General features: G+C 37.1%; 1 protein-coding gene across 8 annotated transcripts in view; it reads left to right on the forward strand.

Moving 5' to 3' along the window:
* The window catches only part of LOC145669547 (protein brain tumor-like), a 229,349-nt gene that overhangs the window by 145,652 nt on the left and 65,803 nt on the right, over positions 1-17,894 (forward strand). The window contains exon 1 of one of the 8 annotated variants that reach the window (XM_081737741.1): positions 14,708-15,133. The exons of 5 other annotated variants lie outside the window; for them this stretch is intronic. The gene's annotated coding sequence lies outside the window, so the exon portion shown is untranslated. Of the gene's footprint in view, positions 1-14,707; positions 15,134-15,648; positions 16,270-17,894 lie in introns of those variants that run through there. 2 more of the 8 variants (XM_081737742.1, XM_081737740.1) reach the window with 2 other exon arrangements.

Raw genomic sequence — 17,894 nt, forward strand, 5'->3', positions numbered from 1 at the left:
TAACCTATTCGCGACGTTGCCACATAGTGCGATCAGTGTCCAGACGAGGAGTCGAAAGGTATTCAAATATATATTTTTGCTTTATTTTGACTTGTAGAATAATGCTCTATGGTCCGTGGGCGCCATTTTTTTTTTTTAGAACGCCCGATATACAGTGGGACCTTAACGGGCATTAGTGGGAAATTGTTTTTCCTGTCAACGAGAAGTGTCCGTGACAGAGAGGATATAGGAATTTAGATTATTCAGTCAGAGGCGAACTGGTACGCTTTTGTCCACCCAGATCATGATATCAAGTGAGCAGTCTCTGGACTAGACATGGGGAACAAAACGCTATCGCGAACTGCAACACATGTACAGCCAGCAATAAAAGTCCTTTCCATTTGATGAAATTAGTTTCGTAAATGGAAGGACAGTTTGAGTACAGTTTTCAGTAAAATTAAAAAGAATGTACTTATCTGTACGTTGCAGTCATACCACTGTTATTCCCAAAGTAAATTTTACCGAACGGAAAGAACTTTTGTCGTTGACTGTACAATAACGGCCGAAACTTACATGTAATTTCCGACTGCTGTTCACAGTGGCGTATTTACGATTTTGTTTCGGGAGGGGTTTTGCTAACTTTCGGGGGGGGGGGCTTTGCCTGAAAATGAAAATTCTGCAAGATATTTCGTATACTTTACTATAGTAAGATTTGGGGGGGGGCTTAAGCCCAGAAGCTCCCCCCCCTAAATACGCCACTGGTTCATATTCTGTCCAACCCCCGTATAAACTGCACGCATTTAATGTGTTGATCACTGTAATTGATTGGTAAGGACGTTTTAAGAAACAAAGATAATTGTTTTGCAAAACGCTTCGTTTTCTTCAGCATATTATTTGCAAGATTTAAACTCATTGGAAATCATGTGTACAATTTGCCCCGCCTTCTGTGGGCGTGGGAGTGAAGCATTAGTAGCTGATGAGTTTCTTTAAGAATGGCGGGAAGATACAAATAGGCTTATTGCCGTGTAGAAATAAGGGGGAGCAGAAAGTGCTGTATCAGGACCTTTGTACTGGAGACCTATATTAAAATATAAACCGAGGCCATTTCCGCTGTTGCCACCCCTTTGACTCTAAATGCGTGCTCACCGTTATACCTCAGGCAGGTAGAAGGAAGGAACAGACGAGATCTAGGACATTTTCAGTCAAAGGGCTATTAAAACTGTCAACAGCTGTTTGCCAAATCCCGTTTTCTTTGTTGCTTCTAAAGCTCCACGTTACACCTCCAGAGACCATACCTTTTTTCTTCTTTCTTTTAAAGGCCATATATGTATAATTTGTTCTTATCTGCAGAAACAAAGAAAATCTCGCTGCCTGCACCTCACAATTCTTAACATGAATCGAACACACCTCATAATGGAAGCAAATCGTTGAAAAAAAACTCATTTTACGTACTCCTTAATGATTTTACAAGTGATGACTCGAATCATCTGGGGGTCTCAATTTGTCCCTGTTTGGACATAACTTTAGACCAAGTAGTAACTGATATCCTATCATAGCATTATTACAAAATACAGGGTGTCCTATAAAGAATGCATCTTTTGAAATGCTCGGCATTTCTGTTCTAGTATTTCGGCAGCTTTTGAACGTTACAACACGCTGTTCTGCCGGGAAAAGCTTCATTCCCACGTGTACAAAAAACAATGATGATCATGCGCTATTCGGCATTCCATAACTACCAACCACAGACATGAAAATCGTAACGTTCAGTGCTGCCAACTTGCTACAACAGAATGGCGGGAATTTCAAAGTTGCGTTCTTTGTTAAGTCAGTAGATCCTGGGACTAAAGAAGTTTTTGTGTATTTTTCTTTCTTAGTTTCGGTTCTGGAAATGTTTATTTCACGTTTCTTGATCTTTAGCGTCCTCTTTTAACTTATTTTCTTCTGTTCAAATCATCGATGAGTTCCGTTCTTTTTACTACTCGCTTTCCTTCCATTTTTCCGTCTACAGCGTTTTGAGGAAAACAATTTCTTCGCAAAATGTGTTCAATCCAGTTGGTGCTTCTACAAAAGCGTCCCTCTCTTTCCTTCTCGTGTTAAAAACTTCGTTTGTTACTCTCTTCGTCCATTTTATCATCTTCCTCTGACACATCATCTCGAAGCTCTCAAAGTATTTCTTCTGTAGCTTCCGTAATATCTCAAGTCTAGGAATTAGTGTTGTTAAAATTAGAATAATTCATTGTTCGAATATTCAAATAATGGGTTCTTTAAATATTCGTTATTCGAATTTCTAACAAAATACGTTATTCGGACAATTATTTGGATAACGAACAATTGTTTCGATAAGTAATTATTCGACCAGTTATTCGAATAACTAATAATTGTTCAAATGATATTCGAATAACAAATAAAATTAATTTAACTTTTCGACATTGATTTTCACTCCGTATTGTAATAATAATAATAATAATAATAATAATAATAATAATAATAATAATAATCTGAACCTGCGCTATTTACACAGCGCACAGTTCTAATAGCATGAATTTCCTTCCCACTTGTAACTATATCTGTACAAGTCGCGTTACGGATACAAGTAACGGATAGGAATACTTTCAAAGTAGGGATGGTACCGAGACCGAGACTAGTCTCGGTCTCGTCTCGGTATCGTCTCGAATTATCGAGACGAGACCGAGACCGAGACGGCCTTTTATATACCGAGACGAGACCGAGACCGAGACGGTCTTTTATCTACCGAGACGAGACCGAGACCGAGACGGAGCTCTATAAATCGAGACGAGACCGAGACGAGACTTAGGTCAGTCTCGAAAGTCTCGGTCTCGTCTCGAATATTGATATAGACAACTATTAAGATTGACTTTTACTCAAAATTTCTTTCGTTGCTGTATATGGTAATATGGGAACAGTTGACTAATGTTCAGTGGCGTATTTAGGGGATGACTAACGGACTGAAGCCCCTCCCGAAATAGATTTATGATCATTTTTTCGCATTGCACGTACCACACAAATATTCGTTACTCGTTCTCAAGCCTCTCCCGAAACAAAATCCACTGCTGATGTGTATAGTCATCTCTGTCTCCTTCTCTCAACACACACACACACACACACACACACACACACACACACACACACACACATACATATATATATATATATATATATATATATATATATATATATATATACCAGCGGATCCAGGATATGATAGAGGGAGGGGCTAAACCATAGTTTGACATTTTATCCAGTGTAAAGAAAAAAGTAGGATTGAAGCCCATTTTATACAGTGTATAGCTGAGCGTCAAGGGGAGGTATAATCCCTTTAACACTCCCCTTGGATCCTCGCCTGTATATCATATCTAATATACGTAAGTAAAAGAAAGAGTTTGTTTGTCTGTGTGTCTGCGTGCCTGTCTTTCTGATTGCCCGTGTGCGGCCTGGGGACCAGACGAGAGTCCAAGAGTTACGAAATTTCGGTGACAAGTATCATGTCCCAGGCCTCAGACCAAGAAGAAGCGGTTTTTTTTTTTTTTAAATTTAGAATCAGGAGGGGCGTTTACCGGGACATGTAAAAGTAATAGAAAATGACCGATATTAGTGTCAAATGTATAGTTTTTGCGGTCGTTGAGATCAATGGTATCACTTCCATTAGCGATGACTTTCAAATTCAGCTACCAGTGCATGCGGGCCGGGGTTCACCTGCTGGGGAGGGGGTACCGAGACATGTAAAAATAATACAAAATGACCGATATTAGTGTCAAATACATAGTTTTCGCGTCTGCTGAGATAGTGATACTCCCACAGGCCTTGACTTCCAAATACTGGTCCCATGCGAAAAATGGGTATTTCATCTAGTTATATATAATAGTCATATATATTAAAAATGCTGAATTTGTTTAACATGCTGTGTGAAATATGGAAGGGGAAACTCTTCTAGATACTCTGCAATACCACTAGATAAACAAACAATGTTGCCAACGCAACATAAAGTTCTAATTTCTCAAATTACACTACGTTTGGTATTACATATTTCTGTTCAGTTAATTTAGTTTAGTGCGTGGGTTTTCTGGGGGTTGTCCCGTTTCCTCCCACATTCTTCATTCCACCATTTCATTCATTTCTCATCATCACAGTCTTCTTTAGCCTAACCGGCATAGCCGTGGGACGTAAAACTCAAAAATTTCATTTCATTTTCTAATTGAGTTTAACGCCTCTTTCAGCAGCGAGGTCATATGAGACTGAACCTACTGATTAACGTTGAATCTAAACCACATGAGCTCCTGCCGGGAATCTAACCCGGGTCTCTCACGCCATAGGCTAACTGCTTAGCCACGAAAGAGCTCTACATATTTCTAATTTAGATATTAAACCACAAAAGCACATATATTATTGAGTGTAACAAAGGACAATACCTATCACAAACATCAACATTTTGGAGATCTCTAATAACTCAAATGGCAGGAACATTATAACATTAGTGTTCAGTAGTTTTAATTACAACAAGTCGCAGTTACATTATTTTAAGCAGTGTTGGGAACTTAAATAAATTGTTAAATATTATTATAAATATAGTGCAAATAACGTAGCTAAAATGCAAAATATTTTAAAATTACTCGTAATTTGTTTTATGGTGCAAGAATGTTTTCAAAACACGATGTTTTTCATAGTCTTTGGGCTACTTATAATGTTAATGTCAAAGTTTTCGTTCCAGCAATACATGTAAAAGCAAATTGTAACTGAAATTAAACGTAACTGGCAACTTTTCAGTAGCACTAGTTGTTCTCCCTAAGCCTTAGGCCTGGTGTATTTTTTTAGATGCTGCTTTATTAAAATTTTAATTACACCCTAACTGCATTTCATTTGTTATAGTTTGACCACCGACTACCTCAAACTCGATCCATACCATATAGCTATATGCAATTATTCAAAGACTTACAGTTAGTAATACACATTGTGTTGATTTTTGGTTTGTTTTGTTTTAGTTTAAAGTCTCACGATTATGCTAAGGCGGCTAAAGGAGACGTGGAGTTACTGATCATAGTGGAATCCGAAAAACTTCGGTCGTTGAACATTACCGCAACCGGGAATCGAACTCGGGACCATGCGAACCAAAATCAAGCGTACTAGCCATTACAGCAAATAAGAGTTCTTACATTGTGTTGATTTAAATAATTGAGTCAGTGTTGCCAGATCCGAAGATCAAAAAGTAGCGTGTCTGTGCTCCAAAAGTAGAGGATATGAACTATTTGTAGCCCAAATATATAGAACTGAATTATTTGGCAACTAATGACTGGTACTAATGAAATAATGTTTAAAATAGACCGGAAAATGTGATGGACATATTGCAAGACGAAATTATGATCGATAGACGAAAAAAATTTTAGATTGGATACCACGTGACAAATACAGCCTAGGAAATGTCCGCATACAAGAAATTCAGGAACCACTGGGGAGTAACCTGGAAAAGAATTACCCATGATAGATAGTTGTAGAGAAAACTTGGGAAGACTTCATCCAGCAGTGGATTGATAATGCTTGATTATGATGATGGTGATGATTTTATATCGAGACCTCAGAGGTAAACTAAACCAAGTCATAATTTCGTAAGTTTACAGGAGAAGCGAAAAACCGGTTCCTTAACTAAGATTTATAATACTGTTTTTCAAAGTATACTAAGTAGTTACAAAGTAGTAAGATGGCTTTAGACTCACATTATTACACCACTAGAAAGAACATAGTCTATTAAAAAAAAGTATTCTAACTCAATTTGACCAAAAAGTGACTTAACATAGTCTACCACTAATGTTCATATATATATATATATATATATATATATATATATATATATATATATATATATATATATATATATATATATATATATATATATACTGTATAAATTTACTAGGTAAGGTAGGGTAAAATTGGGTCCAAAATTTAACGAAAGTCATACAGCGAAATATATATATATATATTTGACTATTTAATGCTTCATATTGCTGCAAAACTACGAAAATGAATACAAAAGAAAACTAGAAAGTTAAGAATCACTTGTTTTGGCGAGAGAGAGAAAATAGATACAGCTAGCTCGAATTACCTATATACTTATATAATATGTATGTTCATGTTTTGCAAGTAATTTTCAATCAATATAAAACTTCAACGTAATGAACGCACGATTTGTTTTCACGGATAAAGAGCACATGCACCGCTAAGAGCTCAGGAATAAGCTTAATCTATGTTACGGCAGTGGATATACGTATGCGTATGTAATGCATTACAACTTTAGGAACTTGTATAAGAAACAGAATGTACTTAAATTTAGACACGAACTATGCGAAACATCTGACTTTGAATCTAACTTGTTTCGTGATGCGACTCGAGGCCACACATAGCAAAGATGAGTGTCGTAGCTCCCACCACAAAGTTCAGGAATTTCGTGTTATAAGGTGTCAATTAAACACGTAGATGTGAAACGGTAATAAAGCATTTGATCAATTTTAAACAAAATATATTGTAGTAATAATTTACCCTATTTGTTCAGATAATGAACGTTATATTATGCTTTTAGAATGACAGTCAAAAAAGAACGTATTGGATAATAAATGAGAAATTGTAAAATACATTCATGCTGCTATGTGTTGCGTTATCCGTTAGGAGGTATTGAACAATTCTTATTCTAAGGAAGGAAATAAACTACTGTATAGTACTGAAGTTAATTTAATAGAGTTTAATTGTATGGCAGCACTGATGCCATATGAGAAAGTCTTTTGCTGAAAGTGAAATATGGGTTACTATTAGAATTTTATCCCAGATATGATATACCCACTGATGATTGAAACTGGAACACACGCATGGAAGGCATCAGCGCTAGCAAATTAGCTCTGAAGAAGTATACGATACTATAATTCTAAGTCAAGAATAAAGCCAAAAATAAGAAGCAGAAACGACAGACTTTCCAATAATAATATTTTTACAATTTTAATTTCACCTATTTATTTCGAGACTTTCGAGACGAGACCGAGACGAGACCGAGATTTGGCCTTCGAGACCGAGACCGAGATCGAGACAAGCATTTGTTGACCGAGACGAGACCGAGACGGCGATTTTTGACTCGAGACGAGACCGAGACCGAGACAGCTATTTTTAAACCGAGACGAGACCGAGACTGTACAAAGTCTCGTCTCGTCTCGTCTCGATACCATCCCTATTTCAAAGGGAGTGAATTGCTATAGATAAACATATAACTGTAGTATTTTAATATATAAAGTAGAATGTTGGGGGAGTTTGTGGCAAACTTCGGTAAGTAATAGATTATACCAAACGCAAATATATTTTTTTTTTCCTTATAATTTCATATTGAGTACACCTCATTGTGGGTCTACAATCTTTCGAAGTTGCCAGCTTGCAATAGATTTTGTTATCCAGATTAAATCAAAGCGCCTGAAATGCCCGTCAACCCGCTTGTACATGGCTCTTGTACGGGTTGCCTTCTACAAGGATATTAATCTTAACGTCCTAATGGAAATATTAAACTAATACGGTCAAAACGACGCCTAAAATGTAGAATATATATTTTTGAAAATTTGAATGAGAACTGGCAAATTACACAATTTGGAATCGACTAGCGAAAGCTGACGTTTCTAGCACTTGTGGGTTTTCGAGATATCTTTGTCGAAAGGATAGGCCATAAATATACAAACTTTTTCTAACATTTTAATATAGATACATAGGCATATAATAATAAAAATAAAACAGTAATGGTTTTTAGTGTAAAATAGGACCAGCTAATTAGAATGGTATTGTAAATACATTGGAAAGTTAAGCTGAATAGTGTTAGTCACAGTGGATCTCTCTCAAATTGATTTTTCAGGGGAGTGATGTGATGTGTGTTTGGTATTTTTATTTAACTGCAAAAAATATGTAGAATATCCATAGCAAATAGCGTTTTGTGTAATGGGTTTCTAGTTCAACTCCAGATTAAATGGGCTTGTTTTGGGACTACATTGTGCCTGTTCTTTTTTGCTTAAAGCTTCCTCCCATTTGTTCCTAGTCGCTTCTAGCCTACAGTACACAATATCCATTAATATAGTAGTTAACGCGTGCTTCTTTGCTGCACCTAGTCTTGGGTTCGATTCCCAGTAGGAGGGCATTACGGTGTTCCGAATTTCACTTCAAACTAATAGATCCACGTCACATACAACCTCGATGCTGAAAAAGTACTCTAGATTTCATTAAACGTGACATAATCGCGTGTATCGTTTAAACTGAACAAAAGCGTTAATTTATCCGAATATTTGTGTTCTGAAGAGTTGGAATGACAATAGTGCTAGATTGATAAATCACTGTCCTTATTTATTGGCATAATAATCATGCTTCTATTTAGTTTCCATATGCAACATTGGTATTCAGAATATTGTGTATTAAATCATGTTCTGTTACCTGTAAATTGAAGTAACTTTAATACATGCTGATTTTTTTTTTTTTTTTAAAGCACATGTCATACTACAATGAAATTCTCTTGTAATTCTGAAATCATCTCCAGTGCCCTGTATTTATAGGAAATTTTCAAATTGTTTTCGATTGAATAAGACGAACAATTAAGTTCTTGTGGGTTTTTCGTGACAGCACTTCGTTTGACATGGTATTTAGATGATTCATTCTGCAGCTTCGAGAAAATCAATAGTGTTTTACGTGGGACAGATACAACATAAACGAATCAGTGAATCGTCGTAAATATTTGATTCTTCGAAACCTGATTTTGATATACGTATGACGCAACAGTGGAGTGAAAAAGCACAGTACTCGAGGGCCCCATAACAGAACATGCCGCGATCTGCGATGTGATCGCAGAAAATTTGCTGCGCCTTTTCAGAAAAATTGCGAGAGGAAAAAAGTAGCTAGCAGAAGGACTTTGTCTGCAAATTTCTTTGAGTATATTCCCATTTGAGTTTTTGATAGATATAGATCAAGATAGATGATTATATGAATATAAGCTTTTCATTAAATTATGAAGGATTTGGTAAATAGCTCAAGAAATGAGTTTTTTTTTTTTTTTTTTTTAAATTTTATTTTAAGTTAAAGACACTCTTTAAAGTTGCAGTAACAGATTTCCGACACAAATACTCTGTTGCAGTAAAGCTAATGATATTTTATTTGAGTATACTATTGTCTGAGACCATATGTGACAGCTGGGGTTCAGTGGTTACTAATGTAATGGAGAAAAGGCCAGCAGCAAAGGATGGACTTAGTGATGATATTAGAGATGAGAAAGTATCATAAATATTTTAAATCTGCTTCTTTTACCAAAACTCTTTAAAAAAATGTGACTTCACAGGTTGCAACTCGAACTAGAGATACCACTGAAAACTGTTTACTATGCTTCATGTAACGCTGTAATAAAAACAGTATCATCTTGATTTTTTTTTTTTTTTAATTTTGGAATTCCTGCAGAAAATTTTTGATTTACAAAAGCTCATCGCAGAAAGACAAAGTTTTGCCATCGGGGCTCGAGGGTTGAGAATTCGATTCTGTGTAAAGGATGTGCCTTATTAGATTAACGGCGAGGCAGTTTCTTGATGCAATTACATGTAAATCAGTCAATAGGTTAATATATGGCATTATTTATTGAATTTTAATCAGAAGGTTCAACTTACAGCCATATATATTTAATATTGTACCTGTGTATCAATATATATATATGGAATTCAAGCTAAACATTAAATTATGCAAACAGAAACACGAAATTAATGAAAAACATAACTACTTATTTAAGATTCTTTCAAATACAGATTTCTGACAAGAAAATTGTCAAGCTGGCAAAACCATGTGTCAGTTTAAGAGCACATCCTTCTTTGTTTTTCCTAACTCATAAGAAGTGAAACGGCTTCTTTGCTAAAGCCATAAAATCATGTTAGTACTTTATATTTATTATAGGATTTAAATCACAGAAAATAATGCCAGTTTGTTCTGGTGATTATTTGTCCCTAAAGAGTAACTACATTGTTACAAAATGTGAGCAATTAAGTTTAGAATTTCATGAATAATCGTATTTTAGTTCTTGTGTGGATGGCAGATAAAAATACGATTATATATAGTGATGGAGGAATACCTATGAATACACCCACATCCATGCAGAATTCTATTAATAACTATGTGTTAAATAATTTTAGATCATGTCGCTAATGTTTTTTTCTCGTATGTGAGGCAGAAGCGTCTTTGTTCAGAATATAAAGGTAAAATTAAGTTAGAACAAGGCTTTTGAAAGCGAATATTATTCGAAGTTAAACTAACTCGCAGTTTTGCTCTGGTAGCTATTCCCCCCACCTCCTTCCCCGAAAAAAAAAACTCACATGTCTTTTCGCGATCATCCTTGATTTCATCCATCCACAAATAAAATAAAAATTATAACCACAGAAAGCTATATAAATGTTCTCATCCGCGCCAGAGACCTCGACTGATCTGGTGGACTATCTATGCAGGATTTTGTAGATGCTCATTAACTGTATTTTTGGCCCCTGGTTTTATTTCCACCACATGATTTTTAGAACAGAATTTCAATTTCCTAACCATTTTGTGTTCTTCTCAGTGGCGTACGTAAGGAGGCTTTCTCTCCCTTGGCTAAGATGACAAGGAAAAATAAAATTCACTACATATAGATAGATATTACATTACGCAAACATGTATTACACACACAAAAAAAATACGCATATTCAGAAAGGTTACACGCCACTGTTTCCTCCTATTTAACTCCTAATATGGTTTAATGTATAGAGGCTGGGATAGCAATATAAAGGTTGAGTGATTCGTACTGGCATTAAGTAGTGATGATCTACAAGGAAAAGGCAGATTATCTCGAGGCATGGTCTTTATCTCCTGTTTCAGGATGTAATTTATCCGTAGTGTTCATTCGCTGTGGAAACGCCATTGGCTTCTTCGGTACCATCCTATGATCAAAAACTATTCACAGCCACAAAAGATGCCACTTGAATCGTTATTCCAGATACACTAAATTTCGTTGAATTTCCCTGCGTGAACAGTAAGTACAGATTTTTCGAGAGTGCAATTTCAGTTTAGAAAACCTTCATTTCAAAAGCATCATCCCCGTTGTTCTAAAATGTTTCAATTCGCTGAGACTTTTTCCTTTGTTCTTCCGTTATTTGTCGTCTGGTGGTGGATGACCTTCCCGACACCGAACGAGAATCTCCGAGGCGTCCCGAAGTGTATTCTACCCCCTCAAACCATGCCCTACCCCAAACCGAAAGTCGACGAGCTTGCTGCTTTGGTTGGGGTGATTTTTTTTTTAAGCGGAAGAGGGTTGGAAAAGTTGAGGGGGATGAAGGTGAATTTGGATCTTTACCAAGAGATTAGTGATGGGAATTCTGATTCCTTTCTGGTATTCGATTCCTTTGGATTCGTTGAGTTCAAGGAATCATAAAAAGTAACGACTACTTTCGTTACTTTGATTACAAGGACTCATATGTCCCTCTGAATCCCCGTACTCAGTTGCCTTTTGGGTTTCTTTCCCTCAGTTCTGATTACCCGTACTCAAACAGGTTTTCAAAAGCTTGATTCCTCGTTTTCGTCAATGTATTCAGTTTGGCTTCGTAGTAGTTCGTATGTCTTCGGCAGCATACTATTCATAAAGCAATCAAGTAGAATTCTGCTTCGGGTGAGTGAAAGGGAGAAAAGGAAAGAATATTTTTAGGCAACTGATTTTAAAAGAAAATAGCACCCCCCGCTTCATCCTCTTTAGAGGGAGTGACACCAGCGAGCGGTGGAAAATAGTTGTTTTCATTCTTCCTAACTTAATGAACACCCAACGTAGAACTGCCATAAGTTTGATAGTACTATTGTGAATAACTGTGGGGCGGCTAAATAAGACAAAGAATGAAGGGCTATGTTTCACTGTATTTATATATATATATATATATATATATATATATATATATATATATATATATATATATATATATATATATATATATATATATATATATATATAGTGTTGGTTATTTACATGAATTTGAAGTGAATTAACATAATCCTTCGAAAGTAAGAAAATATCGGGAAAATAGAATGAAATTTGAGATTTAAAAAATGTAGAACGCAAAACTTTCTGGCCTTCATTACAAATCAAGCCTTTACAAACAAGAGCTACAAGCAGTGTGCGTACTGCTTAAAGAATACCTTGGAATTCCTCCCCCGGAAAAATTGAAATCTTAGCATACTGACTACAAGTGACAAATTCGACAAGGTTCAAAAATTTAATGTACCGGTACTTTCTGCGCAAGAATTGTAAGAGTGCCCTCGCATAGCGTAGCCGCTAACACTCTCTCGCCTTTGGTGCGAGCGGTCCCGGGTTCTATTCCCGGTGGGTACACTCGGTCGAAAAAGTGTAAAATCTTTCTGAGGCCAGCTATCCTGATTGAATTTCCTGTTTTTCCTCATTCACAGCAGACAAATGCCGGGATGGTACCTAATATATAGATCCTAGGCCACTTAATTCCTTCCCCTTCCCCCGGATAGCCGAGGACGTCATCCCTCATACGTGACGGGCTAACGTAGCCATCCCCCATGCTGAAAGCCCAGAAACCTAATTCCTAATCTTATAATCCTACGGATGAAATAGAATCTTTGAGAGCAGGTAATACGTCGACTCTGATGACATTTTAACGTGTTTTTTTTTTTTTTTTGTCTGTTAGTTTGTCAAGAATCAAAGCAAATACTGGAATGTAAATAACCATAATCATAAATAATGGTGTTATGCACCAAAAAAGATACATAAAAGCAACCATTAGCGTTGATATCTGTAGATATTTGAAGTGTTACCACAAATTACGATTCAAAAAATCTATGTGAAGAAAGCGACTAGAAAAATGAATTTAATGACATTAAATGAGAAATTGTGTTATCTTTGCGGTATTTTAAAATGTTACATCTACTTAATTCCAATAATTGTATTTCAAACAATTAGAACACAGCCGTATATTTGACAATTAGAACACAGCCGTATAAGAATTCAAATTGAATTGAAGCTGCTCAAAATGGCAACAGATGGAGACATTTTGTTTCTGCTGCTGTGAATTATCTGATTCCTTAAGCCATAGCCGGAGAGGGGGATAGCGTGTAGTTAGCCCCCTACTAAATATACTAAATATACTAAATTTATGTTACTAAAGCTGATCAAACGTCTAAAATTGGTGATCAAATTATTGACATAAGAAAAAGTCGAATCGCGGTGTAGGAGGACTGGCCCCCTCATTTTCTAACCATTATTTCTATGTTAGTAAAGTTGATCAAACATTGAAAATCGTTGATCAAACCTGATCGAACAATTGGCACAGGGGCGTCATTTAGGGGGGCAGGGAGGGGCATTTACCCCCCATGAGTTTGAGATTTATTTAGATTTTACCAATAGAATAGTAGTAAGTCAGTGAAAAACGCGAAATTTTACATATATCAAGGGTCTTGCCCCCCCCAAAGCCAAATCTGAAATGACGCTACTGAATTGGCATCGAAAAATTCAGAATCAGGCGTGCAGGAGACTAGCATGTAGTTACTCCCCCCTACTAAATATAGCTCATATTTATGTTAGTAAATCTGATCAAACCTTAAAAATTGTTCAGCATACCTGATCACACGATTGACATAAAAATAATTTTATTTTTTTTGTAAGGGGGGTGCTAACTGCACGCAGGTGATTGCAATCTTCCAAAGTCTCCCAAATTCTGTTTTTATATGCAAATATGTAAGAAAGACTGCCAGTGTAAATAGTTGTAAATACATTTTTAAAAAATTGTATATCACTAGAGAATAGACGGCACCACACTTTTTTTTATTACTTTGTTGTTTGTTCGCTTGTATGGCTAAAGCCGTGGATTCTGACCGCTGGATGTTAAAAGTTGTCATGCCGTGAGAAAGGGGAGGGAAACAGCTTAGCTTCGTCGTTCTGTTTACGAAGCGTGCATAAGGGCGAAGAGGAGAGAGCACTCAACAAGCAGAAGAATCAAGCAATGAAGATTTTTTTTCTTAACGCATGCGCACTATAATACCCATATGCTTCCAACGTGTCTTTTTGTCTGTTTCATGTGAGTATTCCTTACTAAATCTTGTCAATCTGTCCAATGCAGACGCGAATTGATTCCAGGAATCATATGTCTAACTTTAAATCCGAATCCAAATGAATACTTTGAGTCCTTGGACTCAAAAGATTCTGAAGTGAATCCGAGTCCTTTGAGTTGTTTTCGGTATTCGTTCCTTTGAGTACTCAAGAAGAGTCGTTACTTTGTAACGACTCCGCAAGTAACGACCCATCACTACAAGAGATTTTGGGAGAAAGCAGTTGTGTCAGGGTTGGGAAAACTCTGCGCGTAAGAGTTTGGCTCCAGTGCGCACGTAACTCCCGCATTATAAATATTATCGTGTATTTTTAGAATACTTTTTTTTATAGCAAGTATGTAAGAAAAAAAAACTAGGAAGAGAAGAAAAAAAGGTGTTGGTCTTCTCAGAGGTCATTGTTGAAGGTCATGATGAAAACTGGCAGGGATGCTGATCGATGGAAGCTAACTCGCAGGGGGTTGAGAGTGCTGGGGGTGAAAACGTTTCTTTTTGTTTGCGTGTGGCCGCGTTTCTAGAAAAAACCTCGGTGCGCATGCGTCTGAACCAACCCTCTTTTTTAGGGCTGTTTTGAGGGAAGCGTGCTGGATGGAAGAGCCTTTTCGAAGGGGAAGAAAGCAAGTTGTTGGTGTAGTCAGTAGTAGAAGGGCGCGGCAATGCTTGATGCCTGGATTGTTCTGTTAAATTCAATAGTGATGATAGTTTGTGGCTTTCATTGTTAACCGTGAAAACAAATCCTTTAACGAAACAGACAGACAGAAAAAAAGGAATAATTATGTTGTATGTTGTAGTTCTTTTCCTGTTGTGTTATTGTGTTTTGGATTATTGCAGACACACACTACTTTCTCGTGTGCTTTAAAGATTTGTTATTAACAACTAATTAAATCAACGGGTAGTATAAGGAGAGAGAAAGAGGCTGAGAGATAAAGACTGATAAATCACATACAAAAGAAGAGAAATAAGACCTTTCACTTAGTAACGAAGCGCACAAATATCCTCGCTTCACACTAAACTAAATCGGGTACGTATTAATTACTTTACTGGAAAGAATAGTGTTGTCAAATATAATGTAAATGTGTTGGTTCGTGTGTGTGTATGCTTTCCAGAAAAAGATTTCAATTTGTTTTTTGTAAACTTTTTGTGATTGTTATGTTGAACTTTGTTTTTGTTGTGACGTAAAGCTCTTCAGTGTGACGTCACGAGAAGTAAAAAAAAAAAAAGTTGGGTTTATTTATGTAACTTAGCGTGCATGAAAATAGATGAAAGGGGTTGGGGCATACAATCTCCTAATCTCGTTCTTTCAATACATGCACGAATAAGAGGTTGTTAGACTTCCGTGTGTTTGTATGGAGAGAGTATATGTCGACAGATGGCATTAGTGGACGGGTGGAAGGAATAAACTTTAAGGGGTAGTTAACCCTCACCCCTAAATCGGAGGATTCCATTTTCCTTGTTATCCCTCTGGTGCGTCAATAAAATGCGTGCTGCGCTCTGGAGTGCGTAAGTCTACGTTTGCGAGTGATACACAACTACCTCGAGGGTTGAGGGTGGTGGGATGTGTTGTTACGTATGTTGAACAAGAGATGTCGGGCCAGTTGAGGGAGCCTGCGCAGAAATTAGGTTGTGGGGTTCCGTGGATTTGTTGCCGTCTGGTTGACAGTCACAGTAGTGTGCAGCCGGCCTTCGCACAATGGACTGGATTCAGGATGTGATGAGGGCTGGACCATCGGCCTTCTTCCCCTGTGTTACTTCATTGCCTTTGTCTAACGTGTTGAAACAGCGGCTGGACCGCCGACAGCATATGACAGTATTGGATCCGCGGGCGTCTATTTCCGCGCGTTTTTCTCTGTCAGCTGTGCTCTGTTGAAGGGGAGTCCTCATAGCAGCTGCTTTGCTCACAGGACGGACGCCAATCTGTTTTTTGGCCCCGCCCAGCAGCACGTGGTCACCGCTCCCCCCGCTAATCATAGCTTCGAGATATTGTGTTGTGGCGCGGAGTTTTCAGTGTCTTTTGTGTAGTCGAGTTGGAGCATAGTGATCTCTTGGTGAGGGTGTGGGATAACTGGCCTTGCTTAGTGTGTTTCAATGTAGTGTGTGCTTGGGAGTGCACGAGTGCTTGACAATTTGTTACTGGAAAGTTCGGATGGATTCTCTAAGGTAAGAATCAGGAGTAGATTATTATTTGTTTTGGAAATTTTCCAAATTTATTTTCGGAAGAGTAAGGTTTTTCCCTTCGGAAATAGGATCTATCTTAATCCAGATGTGATCCATAGACTACATATATGAACTCCAGCATTTAATAAATGTAAGATAAATTCATTATTTACACTGGGACTGTACTGTATAGGCTAAAGACTGTACGGCAAAAAATGGATGCTTATGAATAATAAAATCAGTCATAATTTGCCTCGCGTTGGATCTAAACCGGCGACCGGTATATAAATCCATTTGGCGTGTTGTATTATAGACATTCGCTCAAATGTAGTGACGTACAGTTACTTTCGTTGTTTGGTGTTATTAGAATTGAGGAATCCAGCCCATATATTTCTTCCCTACGGTCTTGGATCAATTCTGAGAATCGACCCTAGCGGGAGCGAAACTGGAGACCAAAGAGATTATTAACTTTATTCTAAGTCCTTCAATTACCGTTAAAGTCCGAATTTGAGATTAAACAAAAGCCAGTGGCCGTAAGCTGATAATTATTCATCAATTTTACGTGTAAGTTCTGTTAGTTCGATTGCCCGTGTTTACAGGATAAACCAGTGAGACAGCATGCGATCCCATCTCTTATCTGTATACTATAAAAATATAAAACAGCTTGAAATAAATGTAAGTAAATCGAATGCAATAGCGTGTGAAGTTATTACTAGTATTTAGCGCTTTTTTTTTTCGAGTAGAATAGTTCGGAATAATAATAATCTTATTCGTTGTGATCGAAGCTCCTGTTGCTTCTAATTGATGGTCCTTCCCAGGTGGTTAGTTCTTCACTTGCTAGACTAGCAGAATGGTTTTATTTCCTTATTGCTCTAGGTTCCAGCTTATTCAAATGTTAAGAATAGTACTAGTAGTAGACTAAAACAATTTTATTATAAGGATGTCAGCGTACTATGTCTAAATCCCATGCACCAGAAGGCGTCGAGCATAATTGGCGGATGTGCCGTGAGAGCTGGCCATGAAATGGTTTTAGTTTATGATTATTTATTACCAATCGTTGCTTCATTGACAGTTTACGTTTTCTGGGATGTGTGTTATAGGCGTTCTTCAGAAACAAATGACACACTGCACATATTTTCGAATCATTTACAGGAAAAATATTTTCAAGAACATAAATGACAAAATGCTATGAAACATGTTCCTGTATGTGACTTAACTCCTGTGCAAGTTGCGTACGTTAACATTTACGTAAGTCTGCATATGTAAATTTCATTCCACTACAAAAAAATAATATAACTAACTCTATGGCCTATGGAACCCGGAGGTTCAATGCCACGTTCACAAAAGCTCTCCACTGACTTCTGTCCTTAGCTAACTGCATCCAGTTTCTACTTTGTATTCCAATCTCTGCGAGATCCATCTTAATATTGTCCTTCCATCCGCGCTTAGGTCTTCCTAATGGTCGTTTTCCGATTGGTCTTCCAGTCAAGACTTTGAAAGCGTTTCTACTTTCTGCCACTATAAAAAAATAATATGTAGGCCTATATTAGTGATCATGTAAATTCTCTTATTATAGTTACGGCTGTATGTAATGATTCTTTTAAACACAGTCAGGAAGTTTAAAAAAA

This window comes from Thermobia domestica, chromosome 14 (genome assembly GCF_964235325.1).
Source record: "Thermobia domestica chromosome 14, izTheDome1.hap1.1, whole genome shotgun sequence".
NCBI classification, from domain to species: Eukaryota; Metazoa; Arthropoda; class Insecta; order Zygentoma; family Lepismatidae; genus Thermobia; species Thermobia domestica.